At 44.0% G+C, this 19,765-nt stretch overlaps 1 pseudogene; it reads right to left on the bottom strand.

The window, feature by feature from the left end:
* LOC145799514 (protein DETOXIFICATION 40-like) overlaps positions 1 to 13,296 on the bottom strand; it is a 32,738-nt pseudogene extending 19,442 nt beyond the window's left edge.
* Positions 13,297 to 19,765: the final 6,469 nt, after the last annotated feature.

Here is a 19,765-nt window from a genome sequence, read left to right on the forward strand (position 1 = left end):
AGGACAGCACCTACAAACCCTCACGTCCGGAGACGACGTCGAGGTACTCTTACTCCGCTCATTCAGAGGATTTGCGGGCAGTCTTAAAGGAGCGGGCTCGCCGGCGCGAAGCTCAGAGAATACCGGCGTTCCAGCGGTTATCCTATGGGGTTCACGCCAGCGAAGAGGTCGGAATACCTCCACCCCGCCAAGCAGTGCCACTCTTTGAAGATACGGACTTGGCCAGGCTGAGCGCCACCCCTTTCTCCTTGGAAATAGAAACAACACCGCTTCCGGCAGGTTTCCACCAACCTAAGTTCACACTCTGCGACGGAAAAACCGATCCTTACATGCATGTGAGCCACTTCCGACAGGTTATGGCCGGACATAGGCGAAATGACGTACTTATGTGCCTAATCTTCCCGTCAAGTTTAGGCGAGCTAGGCTTAAAGTGGTTCGAGAGGTTACCGGAACGGAGCATACAAAGGTGGCATCAGTTGGCCGAGGCGTTTGTTACACGCTTCAAAACCAACACAAAAACACCGAAGGAAGTCGATCACTTGCTGAGTGTCAAGATGGAACCGTACGACACACTGAAAGCGTACAACTCAAGGTACTGGGAAACCTTCAACGAGATCTTGGACTGCCCGGTCAACCTCGCAATCACGCAATATAAGCGTGGTCTCTCGGTCGGTCATAGATTGCGGGACTCGCTGACTATGTACCAACCGACCTCCATGGGCCAGCTCATGTAGCGCATCAATGAGCACATCCGAGTAGAGGATGACGCGTCAGCTTCTACCGTGAAGGCAATTCCGGTAGCAACAGACAAGAAGACAGCAGGCAAAGTGCACGTAGTTGGGCAAGAGTCCAGCCGCACAAATGAACGAGCAGAGGAATCAGACCGTGGCTCGAATCGCAAAAACCGGGGTAGAGGACGTCGGAACGACCGGGATGACTACGCCCAAGATGATGTTGCGGATGCTAACAGAAGATTGAAGGCAAGGACTGGCATCACCACGGTTTTCAAGATTCCAATTTATCGCATACTTAGTGAAATCCGAGACGAGGAGTATGTCCAGTTTCCTGCTAAGTTGGGTGATGGACAGAAGGGCTACAATCCGCGGTATCGTTGCACATTCCACCGGGAGAGGGGCCACCGAACAGAGGATTGTTTTTCTTTGCGGCAACACTTAGAAGAGCTGGTCACGGCCGGGCATCTAGATCTTTACATTGATGGCGGCGTAAAGCCGAATCAGGCTCCGGTCGATCCCAGGGGACAGGATGACCGAGACGCACCACCACAGAGAGTTATTAATGTCATCCACGGCATCGTGGAACCGGAGCGTGTTTGCGAACTCCGGGGCATGATAAAAAAGGCAGAACATATGCGGGAAGTTTTTTCGGTATAGCCTGCCATCAAAAGGGGAAAGACTGAAGAAAAAGACGTGATTAGATTCACCTCAAAGGATCTAGAGCGTATCCAGACGCCACACAATGATGCCCTAGTAGTAACACTGCGCGTCAAGGAATTTGATGTTAAACGGATCTTGATCGATCAGGGAAGCTCGGTCGAGATCATGTATTATGATGCGTTCAAGCAGCTCAAACTCCGGGAAACAGACTTGGCTCCGGCAACCTCGCCACTGGTTAGATTCAACTCACAACCGGAGTGGCCCTTGGGAAAGATTATTCTGCCGGTTAAAGCGGGATCCGTGGTCAAGCAAGTGGAGTTTTGGGTGCTACAAGTGCCTTCGACGTACAACCTTATCCTTGGAAGGGGATGGCTTCACGCTATGCAAGCTGTAGCGTCGACCTACCACCAGGTGATGAGATTCCCCTCGGCTATGATCGAGGAGATTTGGGGCGATCAGGTCATGTCTAAGCAGTGCTTCGTGGCAGTCAACGGGAGCCGGGCTGCCAAAGGATTCGTTCAATGAATGAGGGACCGGAGGACCAGGGTGTCCTGGATAATGTGGGCACTAAGGCCGAAGACAAGGCTGTTGAGGAATTGGTTGAGGTGCGAATTGATACAGAACAGCCGGACAAGTTCTTCTTGCTCGGCTCAAGTCTCACGACCATAGAGAGGACCGAGATGGTTGAGTTTTTGATGGCCAACATCGAAGTCTTCGCGTGGTCGCCTTACGACATGCCTGGCCTTGATCCAAGTTTCATCTGCCATCACCTCAATGTCTTCCCTGGAGCGAAACCAGTCATCCAGCGAACGAGGAGATCGGCACTGCATCACGCCGAGGTAGTTGCAGAGGAGGTGAAGAACCTGCTTGAGGCACGAGCAATTCAGGAAGTGCACTACCCTCGGTGGATTTCCAACACTGTAGTGGTGCCCAAGAAGAATGGAAAGTAGCGAGTTTGTGTCGACTATAAGACAGTCAACCGAGCTTGTCCCAAAGATAGCTTCCCTTTGCCGCGAATTGACCAGCTTGTGGACTTGACGGCTGGACATAATAGGCTCAGTTTCTTGGATGCCTACCGCGGCTACCATCAGATTGCCATGCATGGGCCTGACCGAGAGATCACCTCTTTCACGACTCCAAGGGGACTCTTCTGCTACCGAGTCATGCCTTTTGGTTTGAAGAACGCCGGAGCAACCTTTCAGAGGATGGTGACCAAAATGTTTGCTCCTTTGCTCGGCCGTACAATGGAGGCTTACATCGATGATATGGTGGTAAAAAGCCGACAGGAGGCAAACCATTTGTTCGACTTAGCCGAGATGTTTGCCATTTTAAAGAAGCACCAGCTGCGCTTGAATGCATCGAAGTGTGCCTTTGGCGTGGGATCCGGAAAATTTTTGGGGTTCTTAGTCACGAACCGAGGCATCGAAGCAGACCCTACTCAGATCAGAGCCGTGCAAGAGTTGAAGCAGCCCAGCTCGGCTAAGGACGTGCAGCATCTGGCCGGGATGGCCGCCGCGCTTAATCGGTTTATAAGCCGGTCATCAGATCGCTGCCGCCCTTTCTTTCAAGCGTTAAAGTCAAAGTTCTCGTGGGATGAAGAGTGTGACCGAGCTTTGGCCGAGCTCAAGGAATATCTGTCCTCTCCGCCACTGTTGGTTACCCCAAAGCCGGGTGAGGAGCTCTATCTTTACCTCGCCGTCTCCCAGCACGCAGTCAGTGCGGTGCTAGTCCGCGCTGCAGGAATCAAGCACCTCCCAATTTTTTATGTCAGTAAGACCTTGCTGCCGGCTGAGACGAGATACTTGCCGCTGGAAAAGCTTGCGCTGGCATTGATGATGGCTTTAAGGAAGTTGGCGCATTATTTTTACGCCCATACCATCATCGTACTGACTGAGTTTCCCCTCAAGGCCCTGTTTGAACGGGCAGACTTTTCAGGCCGAATTCTTAAGTGGGCGGTCGAGTTGGGACAGTTTGATGTGAAGTTCCAACCGCGCACTGCAATCAAAGCCCAGACTTTGGCAGACTTCGTTGCCGAGTTCTCACCTGGCACTCATCCGGTATGCCCGGTCGATATTACCGTGGCAGATGATGAGATGCACGCAAGACCATCTGAGATACAACCAGTTGGTGGAGGTAGCGACGCGGAGTTTGCGCGCACCGTCGAAGCGCCCTCAATTTTCACGGTTTTACCACCCGGTGATGCGACGACAGAGTTGAGTATCACCGACCCATCTGCTCTGTCCGGTCCCGCATCACCAAGGGGGGAAGAAATGGAGGAACAAGTGGAACACCACAGCTCAGAACCTGCGGCCGGCATAGCACCGCAACCTGATGATTTGCCTACAGACTTGAGCATTACAGACCGACTTGCTGAGTCCGGTGCCGAATCACCAAGGGGGGCTGGAGTGGAACCCATCATCACAGAACTTGAACCCAGACAGCCGAGAAACCGTGATCCCATTGCCCTTCGCAACTCTCAAGACCCATTAGACTGCTGGAAGCTTTTTGTGGGGGAAATGTGGAAGCTTTTTGTTGATGGAGCGTCCAACCGTCATGGTGCCGGCCTAGGTATCGTTCTTATCTCCCCGGATGGCCTAACCATTGAACATTCTATCATGCTTGGCTTCCCCGCATCTAATAACCAGGCTGAGTACGAGGCCCTTCTCGCCGGGCTCAAGAGCGCTATTCAAATGAAGGCCGCCGAGCTACTTGTGTACAGTGATTCCCAGCTTGTGGTTAACCAAGTCTCTGGGATTTACGAAACAAAGGACGACAGGATGGCGAAGTACCAAGCTCTGGCAAGGGAACACATCAGGCAGTTTCAGGCAATCAGAGTCCAACAGATTGGCCGTGAAGAAAATAGCCGAGCTGATGAGCTGGCCGGCCTCGCTTCCATGGTAGATTATACGTCTCCAAACCCCCTGTTAATTGACTTTCTTCCACGGCCAAGCATTGAAGACGCCGGGCAGTCGGATGTTCTCTGCGCCGCGCTGGGTCCTTCCTGGATGGACCTCTTAATCTTGTTCCTCAGAGACCGGACTCTACCCACTGACAAGAAAGAAGCACACAAAGTCCGGGTGAAGTCAGAGCGGTTTTGGCTCTCTCCATCTGGTGCATTGTATAAAAAGTCCTTCACCGGTCCTTATCTAAAGTGCGTGCACCCGAGTAGTGTGGAAGCCTTCTTGTACGAAATTCACGAAGGCATTTGTGGCAGCCACATAGGGGGGAGGTCCTTGGCCTACCGAGCTATTTCACAGGGATACTGGTGGCCGTGCATGCAGGCCGACGCACAAAAGTACGTCCACATGTGCGAAAAATGCCAAAAATTCGCCCATCAGATCCATCAGCCTGCTAGGGAACTTCTCCCCCTCACCAGTCCTTGGCCCTTCGCCATGTGGAGGCTAGATATAGTGGGGCCACTGCCAACAGCACCGGACAACCGGAAATTCTTCATTGCGGCCACAGATTACTTCACAAAATGGGTTGAAGCTGAGCCATTGGCAACAATCAAAGAGAAAGACGTGAAGCGGTTTGTCTGGCAGAACGTGGTCACGCGGTTTGGGGTGCTAAAGATCTTGATCTCTGACAACGGCACCCAGTTTGACGGTCGCCTATTCCGAGGATTTTGTGAAGATTTGAAGATTGAATTCTACAACTCCACTCCGGCTTACCCGCAGTCCAATGGTCAAGCCGAGGCATCGAACAAGACTATTCTGGATGGGTTGAAGAAATGGCTGGAGAAGGCAAAGGGAAAATGGGCTGAGGAGTTACCCAGCGTCCTTTGGGCATGCCGAACAACCCCGCGGCGATCTACCGGGAAACTCCATTTGCTTTGGCTTATGGCATGGAGGCGGTCATACCTTTGGAAGTTGGAATGCCCACCCTTACAAGCGAGAGTTTTGAGCCCGAGCTGAACGCCGAGGCTATTGCCTTGGAGCTGGACCTAGTGGAAGAACGTCGGGAGAAGGCCCTCATCCATGTGGCCGCCTACCAACAAGAGCTCTCAAAGAAGTATAACAAGACGGTGCACCCCAGACCATTCAAAGTTGGTGATTGGGTTTTGAGGAAAGTTATGGGTAACACCCTGGTGCCAGGTGAAGGCAAACTAGGGGCAAATTGGGAAGGACCCTACAAGATCATCGGTCTAGCGGGCAAGGGGGCTTACCACTTGGAGGATCTAGAGGGAAGAGCAATACCCCGGCCATGAAATGCGGCCAACTTGAAACTGTATTATTTTTAAGCTTTTGCTTTCTTTTCTTTTGCAAAGGGGATTTTTGGGCATTGCACTCCAAAATGTAATTCTTTTTGTCAATATAATGAAGTAATTTTGCTTTAACATTTGGACTGTTGTTTTAATGAAAAAGTCGAGATGATTTACTCCGGTTGGAAGAGTTGGTGTTTTGTCCAACTTTGGATTCCCAACCGAGATGGTTTACTCCGGTTGGAAGAGTTGGAGTTTTGTCCAACTTCGGATTCCCAACCGAGATGGTTTATTCCGGTTGGAAGAGTTGGTGTTTTGTCCAACTTCGGATTCCCAACCGAGATGGTTTATTCCGGTTGGAAGAGTTGGTGTTTTGTCCAACTTCGGATTCCCAACCGAGATGGTTTACTCCGGTTGGAAGAGTTGGTGTTTTGTCCAACTTCGGATTCCCAACCGAGATGGTTTGCTCCGGTTGGAAGAGTTGGTGTTTTGTCCAACTGCGGATTCCCAACCGAGATGATTTATTCCGGTTGGAAGAATTGGTGTTTAGTCCAACCCAGGATTCCCAACCGAGATGATTTACTCCGGTTGGAAGAGTTGGTGATTTGTTCAACTTTGTTATTGCCAACTGAGATGGTTATTTCGGTTTAAGAATTCGTTTTGTTCTGCATAAGTACTTCAACCGAGTTATGAATTCCGGTTGGCGAGGTGTTTTGCTGAAGATGGAATTGATAACAACCGTGGCGAGGTGTTTTGCCGAAATTTGAGTTTTTTCATTGATAAGAAAGTAAATACAAAAGGTGGGGACAGAGCCCGGTTACATCAAAAGCGCGAAAGCAAAAATAGAAAAATAGAAGAAAACCTAAACTAAGGGGGAGAGATTGGTAAACTCGTCCTTGGCGGCTTCAAGGTTGATGGTTGGACTTTTGTCTTGTGCACCGGGCTCGTCATGGCCGGGCTGCTCCTGCACCTCGGCATCCTCCGCCTCTGAATCTGTCTCAACGTCTCCCTCTTCAAGCCCTTCCTCGACCTCAGCTTGTAAAGCGCTGAATACGTCGTTTGCGTATGGCACGAGGTAGACCGGTAGCGAAGCAGGAGAAGGATTGGCAAATACGTCGGTGTCAGAGCCCTGGCCGAGATGCTCACAGGCGGTCTTCCAGCCAGCTTTGAAGTAAATGTCTTGTGCTGCAAAGACTTGTTTTTTATAGCTCTGCTCGGCTTCGTTGAAGCCGGCGTTGTTAGCAGCCCGGCAGTCTTTCTTCTTTGACTTTTTGAGCGCGCGTACCTCGGTCTGGAGCTCATCCCGTTTTTTCTCAGCCTCTTCCAGCCGACCGAGCAGTCTGTTGTTATCTGCGTTTGCCATCTCAAGCGAAGACTTTGCCCGGCCGAGCTCGGCTTGGAGGCTCTCGACTTGGCTGGCTGTGTCATTGGCCTTTTGTCGAAGTCTATGGATGCGCTCCAATACGAGGTGTTGTTTCTAAATGGCCTGCAAGAAGCAAAGTTGATTAGAAAAGGAACCGGGCAAACACTTGTGAAATTTTTAGTGGTACATTGACTTACCCTGGCCATGGACTTCACTGACGATTTTACCAACCGAGTGTCAGGGACGTGGTCGCTGTCGACCACGTCGCTCAGTAGAAGAAGAGCTTTGGAAAGATCGAAGGCGAGCAAATACTCTTTATCGCCCTTGATCGAAGCCGTAGCCGGGATGTCTTGACCCCGGTGCTTCAACTGTGGACGCCAGGCCGGCATTGGGACAGGAGCGTCAGATGGATGCTCGGTAGTCAGCTCGGCGACAAGCTCGGCAGAAGGGTCTGCCCGAGCTCTTTTACCAGCACGGCGTGGAGCAGGTTCTCGGCTAGACTGCCCGGTCGCTTGAGAGGCAAGAGCAACCACGGCGCCGCTGGATTGATCGGCGGTTGGCGAGCGAGTGACAACGCTCGGCATCTCGGCGGATGTGGCGGTGAGCAGGTTCTTGATTCTGCTTCGTTTGGCCATTTCTTGTTCCTCTGTCAGGTGAATGAGGGGAACGTCTGGCAAAGTTGGATCTGGTGGAGGTGTTGGAGCGCGTAGGAAGTCTGTAACTTTACTCCGGCGGGGAGCGGAGTATTTGTATGTGGGACTGTAGCCGAGCAATTGGTTGCAATCTCGGTCGCGATAGCGGAGCGCGGTCCTGATTGCCTCTATGTTGGGGAAATGATAGTTGGCTTGCAAGGCTTGGATTGCTACAAAAGAAATAAGAAAGAAAATGATTAAAGTACAAAAACACGAAGGAAGTGTATTAACCGAGATAGTTTGCGCGGCTTACATGTGCTGCCAAAGTTTTTGCTTATCATCCAGCCCGGTACCTCGGCTGTCTCGTAATTGCCAGACACCCAGAAGAAATCATCGTCGTGAAGATCCTTGTCTGGTGTGCCGGTCACGATTTTCTCTCTGCCCGGTCTAATCTTGAGATAATAGGCGAGACCGTCGCCGGTGTGGCCTAGGGTGTATTGGCGCAGGATCTCGGCTAAACCTAGGCTTATGCCTAACCGATTGTTTAGCTCGTGCACGCCGTTTATTATCCGGTAAGTGTTGGTGGACACTTGGGTGGGTGCTAGCCCGGTTCAGCGTAGGAACTCGGTGATAAGTGGGTTCAAAGAGAAGCAGAGGCCTCCTTCGACGATCGACAGCATGGTGAAGGGGCATTGTTCTGTTCTACCCTAAGGCGTGGTCTCTTCTTCGGCGAGCTCCAGGTGGACATCGGTCGGGACGCCGTATTCCTCCCTGAACGCAGCCAGCGCGGCCGGAGTATCCACTAGGAAGCGGAATTTCCCCATTTGTGGCCGGCCTAGGATAGCTCAGCTGAGGGGTTTGGCACTGTGGTAATTGGTTGCTACTCAGTCCTAAAAGCCTCAGGAATGGACAGTGGTCCCCTTGGACTCTGCAGGAAAAGGATGGCAAGTGTAAGTGTGAGCACGGTCGCGCGAAAGGAGCTGGACTTTAGCTCGGTCATTAAGAGTGCCAAACCACCTCGGTTGTCTAATCTAACTAAGGAGCTCGGTTGCCCAAGCAGACCAGATGTTAGCCCGGTTGAGCGGCCAAGTCCTTTTGTTATCTCGGTTTTTGCTGGGATTGAGACAAACATGTTATTTGCTCGGTTAGATTGGTTTTTTGGATCAAACGAAGACCAGAAGCCCGATCCGCCCCAGTTCTTCAGTGTTCTTCAGGAAAATAAAGAACACCAAGAACAGTGGGAGGTTTGGGACGGTTTCTATGGCCTATGCCCTAAGAGCTACGTTTTAGTGCCCTAATGTGTGTAATATTAAAGAAAATAGCAACTAAAGAGGGATCGGAGGTCTTACCAATGAGGGGCAACTACTTTTCCTTCGAGCACAAACGCAAAGAACGACAAATGAGGCCTGGACAAAGATGCTAGAGCTCTGGAGTCGAATAGCAGAATGGCAGTAAGAGGAAATTGAGTTTGGGGAGGTCTTGTATGTATAGACAAGGGTGAGACCGCCCAAATTCAAATTCTGGCAAAAACGGCGGGTTGGCTGCTCGAGAACCAATGGCAGCCCGCCACGTGTCCCCATTTATGGCGACGTCAGAACTGAGGAGACAGGTTGAAGAGTCGAAGAGCCAACCGGGCTACTTTCGAAGAAGAGGACGTCAGCCGAGGAGTATAACCGGGCAAGTTTGCAGACAGTTATGTTAACTAGCCCGGTCGCCCTTTGTCATCTTGGAGACCGAAGAAATGTTACCCCGGTCGCAGTATAGGTAATCCCAGTCATGCTCGCGCGGACGGAATTAAGGGGCAATTGAGAGGGAGATTTATGATCTAGATGTGGGCCGAGGTAACGGCCGAGCAGGTTGAGAGCCTAATGATGCATGAGGCCGAGATGACCGGCGATCCGCCCGTTGACGGGCTGCCAGGAATTGGGCCGGGCAGGAGTTGGGCCAAACATGCGCCGACCAGACCGTAAAGAAGCTGCTCGGCAAGGCAGTGCTCGGTTGGACCGAGCTGCTTGATCAGGCAATGGCGGAGCCAGTCAAGCTGAGTGACCGGCGCTCGGAAAGGCGTGGTTAGCCGAGGTAATCATTTGATCGGCAGGAAGGCCGACCACAGGAGGTGCCCCGGGCTAGGCTTTGCCGAGATGCCGCGTAGCCCGGTCTTCCTTGGCCTTGGCCAGTGAAGTGCTTGGGTATTAAGCACAGCCCGGCCGTGGTTAGAGAAGCTCGGTTGCCGGGCTCCGGTTGAGAAGGCAGGCAGTTGAGATTAGGTGATGTTCAGCAAGGTTTATGCTGACAGATGGGATAGCAGAGCCACGTGTCAGGAGTTGACTGGGAGTGGATATGGGGCGCAGAGGGTATATAAGCATGTCTGCGCCCTCCATACGCGACGGATGAACACCTTGTAAGGAAATTCTTACACTAAAACACTGCTCTCTCTCTGTCTCTCTCTATCCTAAGGTGTGTGCTAACTTGATCGTCGGAGGGTTTTTCCGGCCACACACCGCCGGGCAGCTCAACGTTATTTGCTCGCAGGTGATCGGACATAAACGGAGCTCGGAAGAAAGGAGTACGGACTCGCCGGAATATTTGCTCCCCGTACAGTTGAGATATACATAAACTACGTCACACACCTCAATTATAATAAATAATAATAATAATAATAATTAAAAATAGACACATTCTATGTTGTTGCAGGTAAAACTTAAGGTAGACTTTTTAAAGATTTTGAATTTTCGTACCAAATAGAAAGAGAGTCCAAGGCAATCTCAGCATCTTCAAGTAACCCAGCAATCAAAACAAGAATCTGATAATACCAAGTCTCCAAACACAGCATAACTCCAGAAGCAGCAGACAGTTCCAAGAAATTCCACAGCCCAGAAAATGCTAGCAAACTGAACCCACTCCATCTCTTCTTGCACCTACTAATCATCAATATATACACAAATTGAGCCACCACCAGAATCCACCATGACAAACTCAACACCAGTGGAGTTGGCAGCGTATGCGAAGATTTGTGGGATGAGACCGTATACGAATATGGCAGCTGCAGACGGTATTTCTGATGATTCGCCGAGCAAGAGGAGGGGCTTAGAGAATATGTAGATGAATGTGAGTGGAATGCCTGTTGCCATGAGGAGGATTGTTGATCTTTGTAAATATATGCCTAGCATTCCATACTTGTGAGCTCCATAGGCTTGGCCACATAGTGTCTCCACTGCACTTCCCATTCCAAGCTGAAACATGTATTATCATGTATACATTTGTTAATTTATATTGTATATACCATTTTAATGTTTGTGTTTGATCTTAACATATATGTACATACTTATGTGTATATACGACATGTATGTTTATAAAATTATTATTGATTTTTGGTAATTCATTTTTTTATGTCTATGTTACAATACTCATCTGGCTCAAATAAAAAGAAATTACTAATATATATCACTTTTCAACAAAATATCAATAATATATAAATATTTAAGTAAAATGGCCCCCTTGCTTCTGTTTTGTGGGCTCCATCAAATAAATAGATGGCCCAGGGCCAGTCTCTTCCCCCCCCCCCCAAAAAAAAAAGAAAAAAGAAAAAAAAAAAAAAAGCTGAATAGAAGGAAAAGAAGAAAGAAAAAAACCTAAGGGTTTTAACTTGCTGCAGCCACGCCGTCTTATTATTGAAAGCATAGAGTTTTCTTGGTGTCAAATAAATTTGGGAAACATAAAAAAAAAAAAAAAAAAAATCTTGCTTCTGTTATTAATTTCCTCATCATTACAAGTATGTGATTCAAATTTTCTTTGTTGTTTTCAATTTGTAATATTTTTATTATTTTTTTTTCAATGTCATGTTGATACAGTTGTAATTTTTTTTAATTTTACATATTAAGAAAAGAATCATGATTTAGGACGTATGATTTCAATTACTAAGATTTTTTTTTTAACCATATTTGGACAAATTTAATTTTATTCCGATTACGTGTTATTTTTTACGTACTAATTTACTATTAAATTTTAATTTACTTTTTGAATTCAAAAAAATAATAATTTATATCAATTCATATAAAAATATTTATTTATGTCTTGACCACAGCAAATGAATTTTTGATTCTGTTCTTGAGTGGAATGGAATATATTAAAGTAAATTATTGAGTTGAATCAATTTAACATTCAAAATATGTGATATAAAAATATATTATTATATTGTGATTTGTGTCAAATATGTGAGTTCTATAAAATAAAACGACAATGCTAGGTAGTTCAAATTTTTGTAGCTCAAATGGCTCAAATCTGTCAAAACGACGTCGTTTTGACAGATTTTAAGTGTAAAACGACGTTGTTTTGACAGATTTGAGCCATTTGAGCCACAAAAATTTGAGCTACTAAACATTTTCCAAAATAAAATATCTTTATGTTCATTACTGGTAATGTGTTATTATTTGTCTAATTTTAGACATAAATTAATTTTTGGAGTAATTTAGGTGGGGAAAAAAAAGTTGAAACTTGAAGGCAAAACTAAGAAAAAAATTTTAAGGAACAAAATTTTTAAGGGTTTGGGGTGTACTTTCAGGTTTCAAGTTTAGATTTTATTAAGGTTAAGTTTGGCTATTCTAAATAAGTACACACTTTTTATCTTTTTTTTATCACATCATTTCTCTATTTTTCTGCATATTTTTTCGTAAAAAAACAAAAAATACACTTATTTAAGTCATCTCAAGCAACTCCTAAGTATTATTAACTTCTTGAAGCTACACTTGATATATGTCTGATTCATATGAAAGAGGCCTTTATCTCTGAATTAGTTTAGGTGCCCTGAAACTGATCCGGACAGTCCATCATCAAAAAAATAAAAAAAATAAAAGAGACAAAGCGTAACTTATCATAATTTTTTTAATAGGACAAAATAAAAAAGAAAAAAAAATCTTGTATGTGTACCAATTTTATATGCATGCATGTTCACATATGTTACATGGACACAAAGATGAATGTAACATGGATGCTCACATAAACATTCACAAACATAAGAGAGAGAGAGAGACAGTTACCATGGCACCATAGGCAAAGATTTGGATGCCATTGTTGCCAAGAGAAGCAGCAGCAAGCTCGTATCCGATAGCACGTCTTCCAACGCCGAGCTCACCGGCTCCGGTGTGGATGTGGATTGCTCCTTTGATTCTGACATGGTTTGGTTTGCCTCAGCTTCTGCAACAGTCTCCATATCTCTCTCTCTCTCTCTCTCTCTCTGAGCAAGGGACGGGAGTTTTTAAAAGCAAACCTTGAAGGCTCACAGAGAATAAGGTTTTGTTTGGTTTGGCTTTATCTTGGGCTGTGTGAGAAGTCAAATTTTAGCTTAATTCTTTTCTCTCTAATTTTTACACATATTTTTATAAAAAAATAAAAATTTATCTTAAACATATTAATTTTTTTACATCATATTTTAGCAAAAAAGTCAAAAAGTTACTAAAAAAACTTATTTCCAAACAAGGCATTAGGCTAAAATTCACAAAAAGATAAAATAGGTTAAAATAATTAATAAGATAAAATGTCATATCAAAACTGTAATCATTTTATTTTTTCTCTCACAAACATCACATCTAATTATAAAAAAATTCAATTACCTTCCAAAAAACAAAAATTTTAACCTACGAAAAAATAATTAAAAACTAAAATAACTTACTAAAATAGCAACTTTCCAAACACCCACCTTATCCACATTAAGTGTAATAATCCCGTTGTATAAATGTGTAAATCAAGAAAAGTAACTCACTATGTTATTTTCTTTTTTGATAAATTATAAATATATCTGTTGAGATTTGTTTAAAATACAAATTATTTATTTTGAAAAAAATAAAATAAAATGATTATGATTTGAATGTAACATTTTATTTTATTGACTTTTTAACTTTTGTGACTAAAATAGCTAAAAAAATTAATACCAAACATAAAGATGGTATTTGTAAAAGGAAAAATTGAAAATGTAATTTTTCTTTTTTGTCTTTTTAGTTATATCAGCCATTTCCATTTAAAAAAAAAAAAAAAAATTTGATGATAAACCAATAGAGGTGGTATTTGTAACAAAAATTTAGAGTTTAAGTACGATTATTAGTGTTATTTCAAAATTTCAATATTAATTTCTGTAATTATCTTCAATTTCAATGAAAGTCAATATAATTATAAAAGAATAAAAGTAAAGAAAAGGTGAATATAAATTATGAAAAAATAAAAATAATCAAGAAGTGAAAAGCACAATTAATTTGAATTCAATCATTGATTAGAACATATGATTGAGTTAAGAAAAGGATAAAGGTTAGCACCAGCACTACTTATGAAAGTTGGAGTCCGGATTCTCGGCCGCCATTCTCGGCAGCTCTTCCCTGCAGCCCCCAAAACGACGTCGTTTTGGGGGCAAATTTTCACAAAAAAATGAAAAAAAAAAAAAAATGAAAAAAAAGACCATGTTGTTGGTGTTGGTTTATGAATACTTGTGGATTGAAAATCTGAGGCTTTGACTCTGGGTTTTCAAGCTAGTAGATCAGATTGTTGATTGAAGAACCCAAAATGGGGATTTGTGTGTTGTTATTGTTGAACCCAAGATTTGAAGCTCTGGGATTTCCTGTTTCAGAAGAAATTTTTTGGCGTAGATGAAGATGAACGAGAACCACCATTAGAGACACCGTCTACGGTGGTGGAGCCTTGATCGACGACGGCGGCGAGGGCGACATTGCCGTCGTCGAATTCGGTTACAATCCACCGGAGAATATACTCATCTTGACCCGATTCAGACAACAAACTCTCCCAATCTTCCAACCCAATCCCAAATCTTTCGCCACCGGAAACCTCCAGTGCCGCCGGAATCGACTGATCTTGACCCATTAAATTGCATTCCTATCATCTAAACAAGTAAACACCCAAGAAAACGAAGATCTGAAGGGTATGAAAGAGGGGGGGGGGAAATGGATTTGGGTGTTTCAGATCTGAAGGGTTTTTTGAAGTGTTGTTTAATGGGTTTTGAAAGGTTTAAGTTTTAAACCAACCTCAAAGCCATGAATCTGAGAAGAGACCCATTTACCCAGAGAGCTCACTCTGTTTTCTTTCCAGCCTTTTCTCTTCCTTTTGAGTGCCATATCACCATATGATGAGCTTCATTTACTTTGATTTTCTCCCTCCTCCTCCTCTCCCTCTGTTCTGGTTTTGTGTGTGTGTTTTTTTTTTTTTTTTGTGAAAATTTGCCCCCAAAACGACGTCGTTTTGGGGGCTGCAGGAAAGGGCTGCCGAAAATGGCGGTCGAGGATCCGGACTCATGAAAGTTGACCCAATTGTCAGTTTTATCATGAACAAGTGTCGTCACATGACTATTATCATATTAGTCACTTGTGTTGGTCAGTGTTTCATTAAATCCACCAACTAATTACAATAAAGCTTGGTAGCTCAAAAAATAATTGGTCTGAATGGCTCGATTGTCTAAAATGATGTTTTTTGGATAATTTTATTTATATTTATATATATATATATATATATATCTAAAACAGAGGGAGGAAGGAAGAGAGGGAGAGATAGAGATACAGAGAAGAGAGAGCCACAACATCTACTCTGCCTTCGTCTTCTTCTATACTCTCCAATTTCCCTCTCTTCTCTGCTCTCATCGCCTTCACCATGGCTCAATCCACCAAGTTCTTCACCTTCTGGTATAGCCCCTGTCATGTTTCATATGTATATACATAAACGCAATTAATTCAATTGCAATTTTACATCTTAATTTTTTTGCCGATTTAATGAACCAATGAAGAAGTTATTGGGTATACCTCCTTATTGGAGTGTGGGACCCAATTGATTTGTTAAAAGGAATTTAATTTGGTTTGGTATTAGTTATAATATATTTTTATATATTATATCTAATTTTGTGGGGACCCAATTCAGTTTGGAAACAACTAAGGTTTTGATAATAAACCCTAGATTCACAATATTTTAGGTATTGTTTTTGCTCATCCCGAAGTTGAGAACGACTGCTACACACACTCCACTTTGGTGGAATCAATTATTTGGGTGTGTGAAAAGTGGAATTAATTTGGCTGCTTCTTTGCTTCGTTTTCGGTGTTGATTTGGTTCGTTATTTTAGATCTTCTTCAACTTTAGTTCTGAAGATTTTTTGTTCATCTATTTGGTGAGATTTTTCCTCTTGTTTATTTGTGATTATTTGGAATTCACTTAAGGGTGGTTTGTAAGACTATTCGTGTCTCGTTTGTAATCGTTTGGAAACTTATTTGGTTGATAGTGGAATCAGATTTCGATCCCGTGGACGTACCTTACATTGAGGGAACAACGTAAAATTCTCGTGTTGCCTTTGATTTAATTTTTCCGCATTAGTTTTATTCCCATTAATTGATTTACTTGTGGAAAATCATATATTTTCCCTAACAACTGGTATCGGAGCTTACGGTTTATTTGGGTTTGTTTGTGTAAATCAACGGAGGGAAATGTGGGTCGCATGTCTAGCTTCAATGGAAGTAATTGGGTAACTTGGAAAACTCAAATGGAGGACCTATTATTTTGTAAAGATTTGTATGGATCCATTGAGGGTGATAGTGGCAAACCCGAGAGTATGAAAGATGATGAATGGAATAAGCTTAATCGAAAAGTCGTTGGTGTTTTCCGTCAATGGATTGATGACAGTGTGTTTCATCATGTTGCTGCTGAAGCTTCGGCACATGATTTATGGAAAAAATTAGAGAGTCTTTATGACAGAAAATTAGCCACAAATAAAGCCTTTCTGTTTCGTAAGTTGGTTAATTTAAAATATAAAGATGGTAGTCCAATTCTAGAATACTTGAATGAAATAAAGAGTTTTGTTAACTAACTTGCTTTTATGAAAATTATTTTTGATGATGAGTTGCAGGCTTTGATACTACTTAGTTCTTTGCCCGAAAGTTGGAAAACTTTGATTGTGACGGTTAGTAATTCGGCATCTGATGGAGTTGTCACAATGGGCCAAGTCTATAGCGATCCCGGTTGTCCCTTTACTGTTTTGTTGTATTCTGGACTCGGTTCCGTGAAGTTGGTAGTGGTATCTATCTTGTTGCTGTCCTTTAATTCCCCTTGATTGAGTTTTAGGATGATTTGAGCAGGGTTGTTACAGGTTGGTTAGGCCTTGGTTTCAATTCCTTGTTGTCCAGTTTTTAGACGTTCCGCTCGAGCGGGTCTTCTTGCGCTCGAGCGGGGATTGCAGAAAGCCAGTATTTCGTGTTCCTGCAAAACTTCTGCAGATGTGATTTTTACGCTCGAGCGGGTTTGTTTACGCTCGAGCGGTGGCGCTCGAGCGGGTCTTATGGCGCTCGACCGGGTGGTACTTTCTGGGTATAAGTTCTGGGAGGTGGAAATCTACACTCGAGCGGACTGGTTTTCACACTCGAGCGGAAGTGCTTTATTCTTGTGTCTTGGCGCTCGAGCGGGCCTTATTGCGCTCGAGCGTGTTCAGAATTTTGTTCTCGGCGCTCGAGCGTTGTGTTCTCCGCTCGAGCGGGTCATACGTATATGAGTTATCCGCTGGGTGATTTTAAATCACTTTTTGCTTTTCTTTCTTTCTCATACTTTTTCTAAAACCCATTTTTGAGAGCCTCTCTCTCTAGAAACTCCCTTCTCTCTAGGGTTTGATCTAGTTAGAGTGTCCTCCTTCTCTTCGGCCTTTGTAAAAGTTGTGTGGATCGTCGAGGGCGTCGTTTTGATCCGAGAGTCTTGGTCTTTGGAGCATTTTGGTTTTGGCTTCTTCTCCATCCGAGCTCTAACTTCGAGGTAGGGATAGCCTACTCCTTACTATGAGCTTTGTCTTTAAATTTTAGTATTTTGAGATGTTGGGGTTAGTTTGGTAATTTTGTGAAAGTTTGGGGCCTTTGTATAATTTTACAAAAGTTGGGGTTTTTATTTATATAAAACCAAAGTGCATGTTTGGCATGGGAAAGTGGAATTAATATTGAAACATTAATGAAAAATGGAACTTAAGGGTTGTAATGTTAATTATGGAAAATGCCTTAATTACATTGGTTGATTAATTTGCATAATTAATTATGAGAAATGAGGAATTGATTTGGAAAGGTATGGGATTAAAGGGTGTAGTTGGATTACTTATCGCTCACCTAGTTGAAATGTTGATTATATATCCAGTGTTGCATTTATTTTCTATATAGAAATAATTGCTTTGGGCTATCGGTGGAAGATAGTCTTGATTGTTGTAGACAATGCATGATGATTAGGCAAACTGAAACTAATCACTGGAATGTGTCATTGAGTATGACGTTTGAAAGAATACATTAAATTTATGTGTTGTGTGTTAATGTGTATAATTATTGTTTATATGCATTATGTTGTGTTGGAGGAGATAGGGGATGTACTCCACGGTTTAGGGGAAGATAGGGGATGGACCTCTAAACCGGATGTGTTGGGAGGAGATAGGAGATTGACTCCATAGATAGAGCTCATATGCTTATCTATTAATGTGTTGACAGAGCTCATATGCTTGTCATTGGAAGTGTGATAGTACTCATATGCATATCTGTGGGAGTGATGATATAGCTTGTATGCTTATCTGTTAGTGTGTGATATAGCTTGTATGCTTATCTATTATGAAATAGGAAAGTGCTTAATATGAGTTACTGTCTCATATGAGTTGTTTGGCCAGGTTCTGAGCCGTGGTTATAAATTGAGAATTTGAAAGGAATTGGAAAATGAATGGTGATATGGACTTGTATGTCATGAAAATATAAAGTGTGATAAGGGAAAGTATAAGTGTTGGCCATCTATCAACTGTTAATCTTTTAGTCATTGTTCATATTTGGTTTAGTATATTTCTACTAGGCTGTGGCTTACCCTATATGAGAACATCATTTTCAGGTACAGGTAGCATGCCACATCCAAGGACGTAGCTTGGGAGGCTAGAGGCAGACGAGCTTTTGTTGTTTTATTTCTTTGATGTATTACATGTATATTCAAGCCAAGGGCTTAATGTGTAAATGAGTTAGCACTCTTTTTTTTTTTTTTATTCTAACCAAGTGTTAACTTGGAAAGTTGTAAACCTTTAGGGCATTTGCTTTTATTGTTAACATGTAATACTTCTGGTAATGAAACTCTAATGAATAGAAGAAAGTGGAGCTTTTATATATCAACGCATGTTTCTGTTGATGGGTTTAATGTTATTATTTTGAGGGCGTTACAACTTGGTATCAGAGCGTACCGGGTTCGAATGCTTTGGGTACGTGGGAAGTGATTAGCATCACAATGGGTTTGTCTCGCTTGATAGAGACTTAGATGTAGAATCATATGCTATGTGCTTAATTGATAACATGCTTATATGACTATGTGGGTATGGGATTTAGTTTCTAGGATGTTGATTGGATCCTTGGGTTTCTGTGAGTCTTGTTGGAAAGGCACTTGATCAATGCTGTTTCTAACCGGAACTCTAGTAACGCCTCGGGACTATCATTATCCGGAAATGAAATTCGTAAGTGCTTATGTGTTTATGTGCTTACGTGGAGTGAATTACAGTTGTCCATGCATTAGGACGTGAGTGTTTAGTTTTGGCACATTTGTGAATGTGCTAATAGTCTTGGTTGCCTTTATTAGGATGTCAGAACGAGGACGTGGTAGGCGTGGCAGACGTGGGAGGCAGGAGATGCCATTACCGGAGGAGGTTCCGGCAGTGCAGGAGGGAGTTGGTCAGGCCAATGTGGCCGAGCCAGCAGTTCAGCAGGCTATGAGTGCCTTGGCACGAGAGATAGCAGGAGCTTTGGGTATTCTCAGAGCAGGGAATCAGGCAGCTGAGGCAGGGCCTTCTTTCTTGAAGAGGGAGTTCTTTCGGTCTAACCCGGATGAGTTTGTTGGGGATCCAAAGGAGCCACTGAAGGCTGACGAGTGGTTGGAACAAATGAGTAAGACGTTCGAGATGCTTGGCATCGAGGACGGAGCTTTGAAAGTGACCTTGGCATCCTTCCAGTTGAAGGGAGATACGGGTCAATGGTGGAAGTACAAGAAGGCTCGTGTGGGTGGTACATGGGAGGCGTTTGTGAATGCTTTCCAGGAGAGGTTCTTATCTGCAGTTGCTAGGGAGAAGCTGAGGGATCAGTTTAGCCGGCTTAATCAGCAGGGTATGTCTGTGGCAGAGTTTGAGGCCACTTTTACTAGTTTGTCCAGGTTTGCT

This window comes from Camellia sinensis, chromosome 9 (genome assembly GCF_055761805.1).
Source record: "Camellia sinensis isolate YWXY chromosome 9, ASM5576180v1, whole genome shotgun sequence".
NCBI classification, from domain to species: Eukaryota; Viridiplantae; Streptophyta; class Magnoliopsida; order Ericales; family Theaceae; genus Camellia; species Camellia sinensis.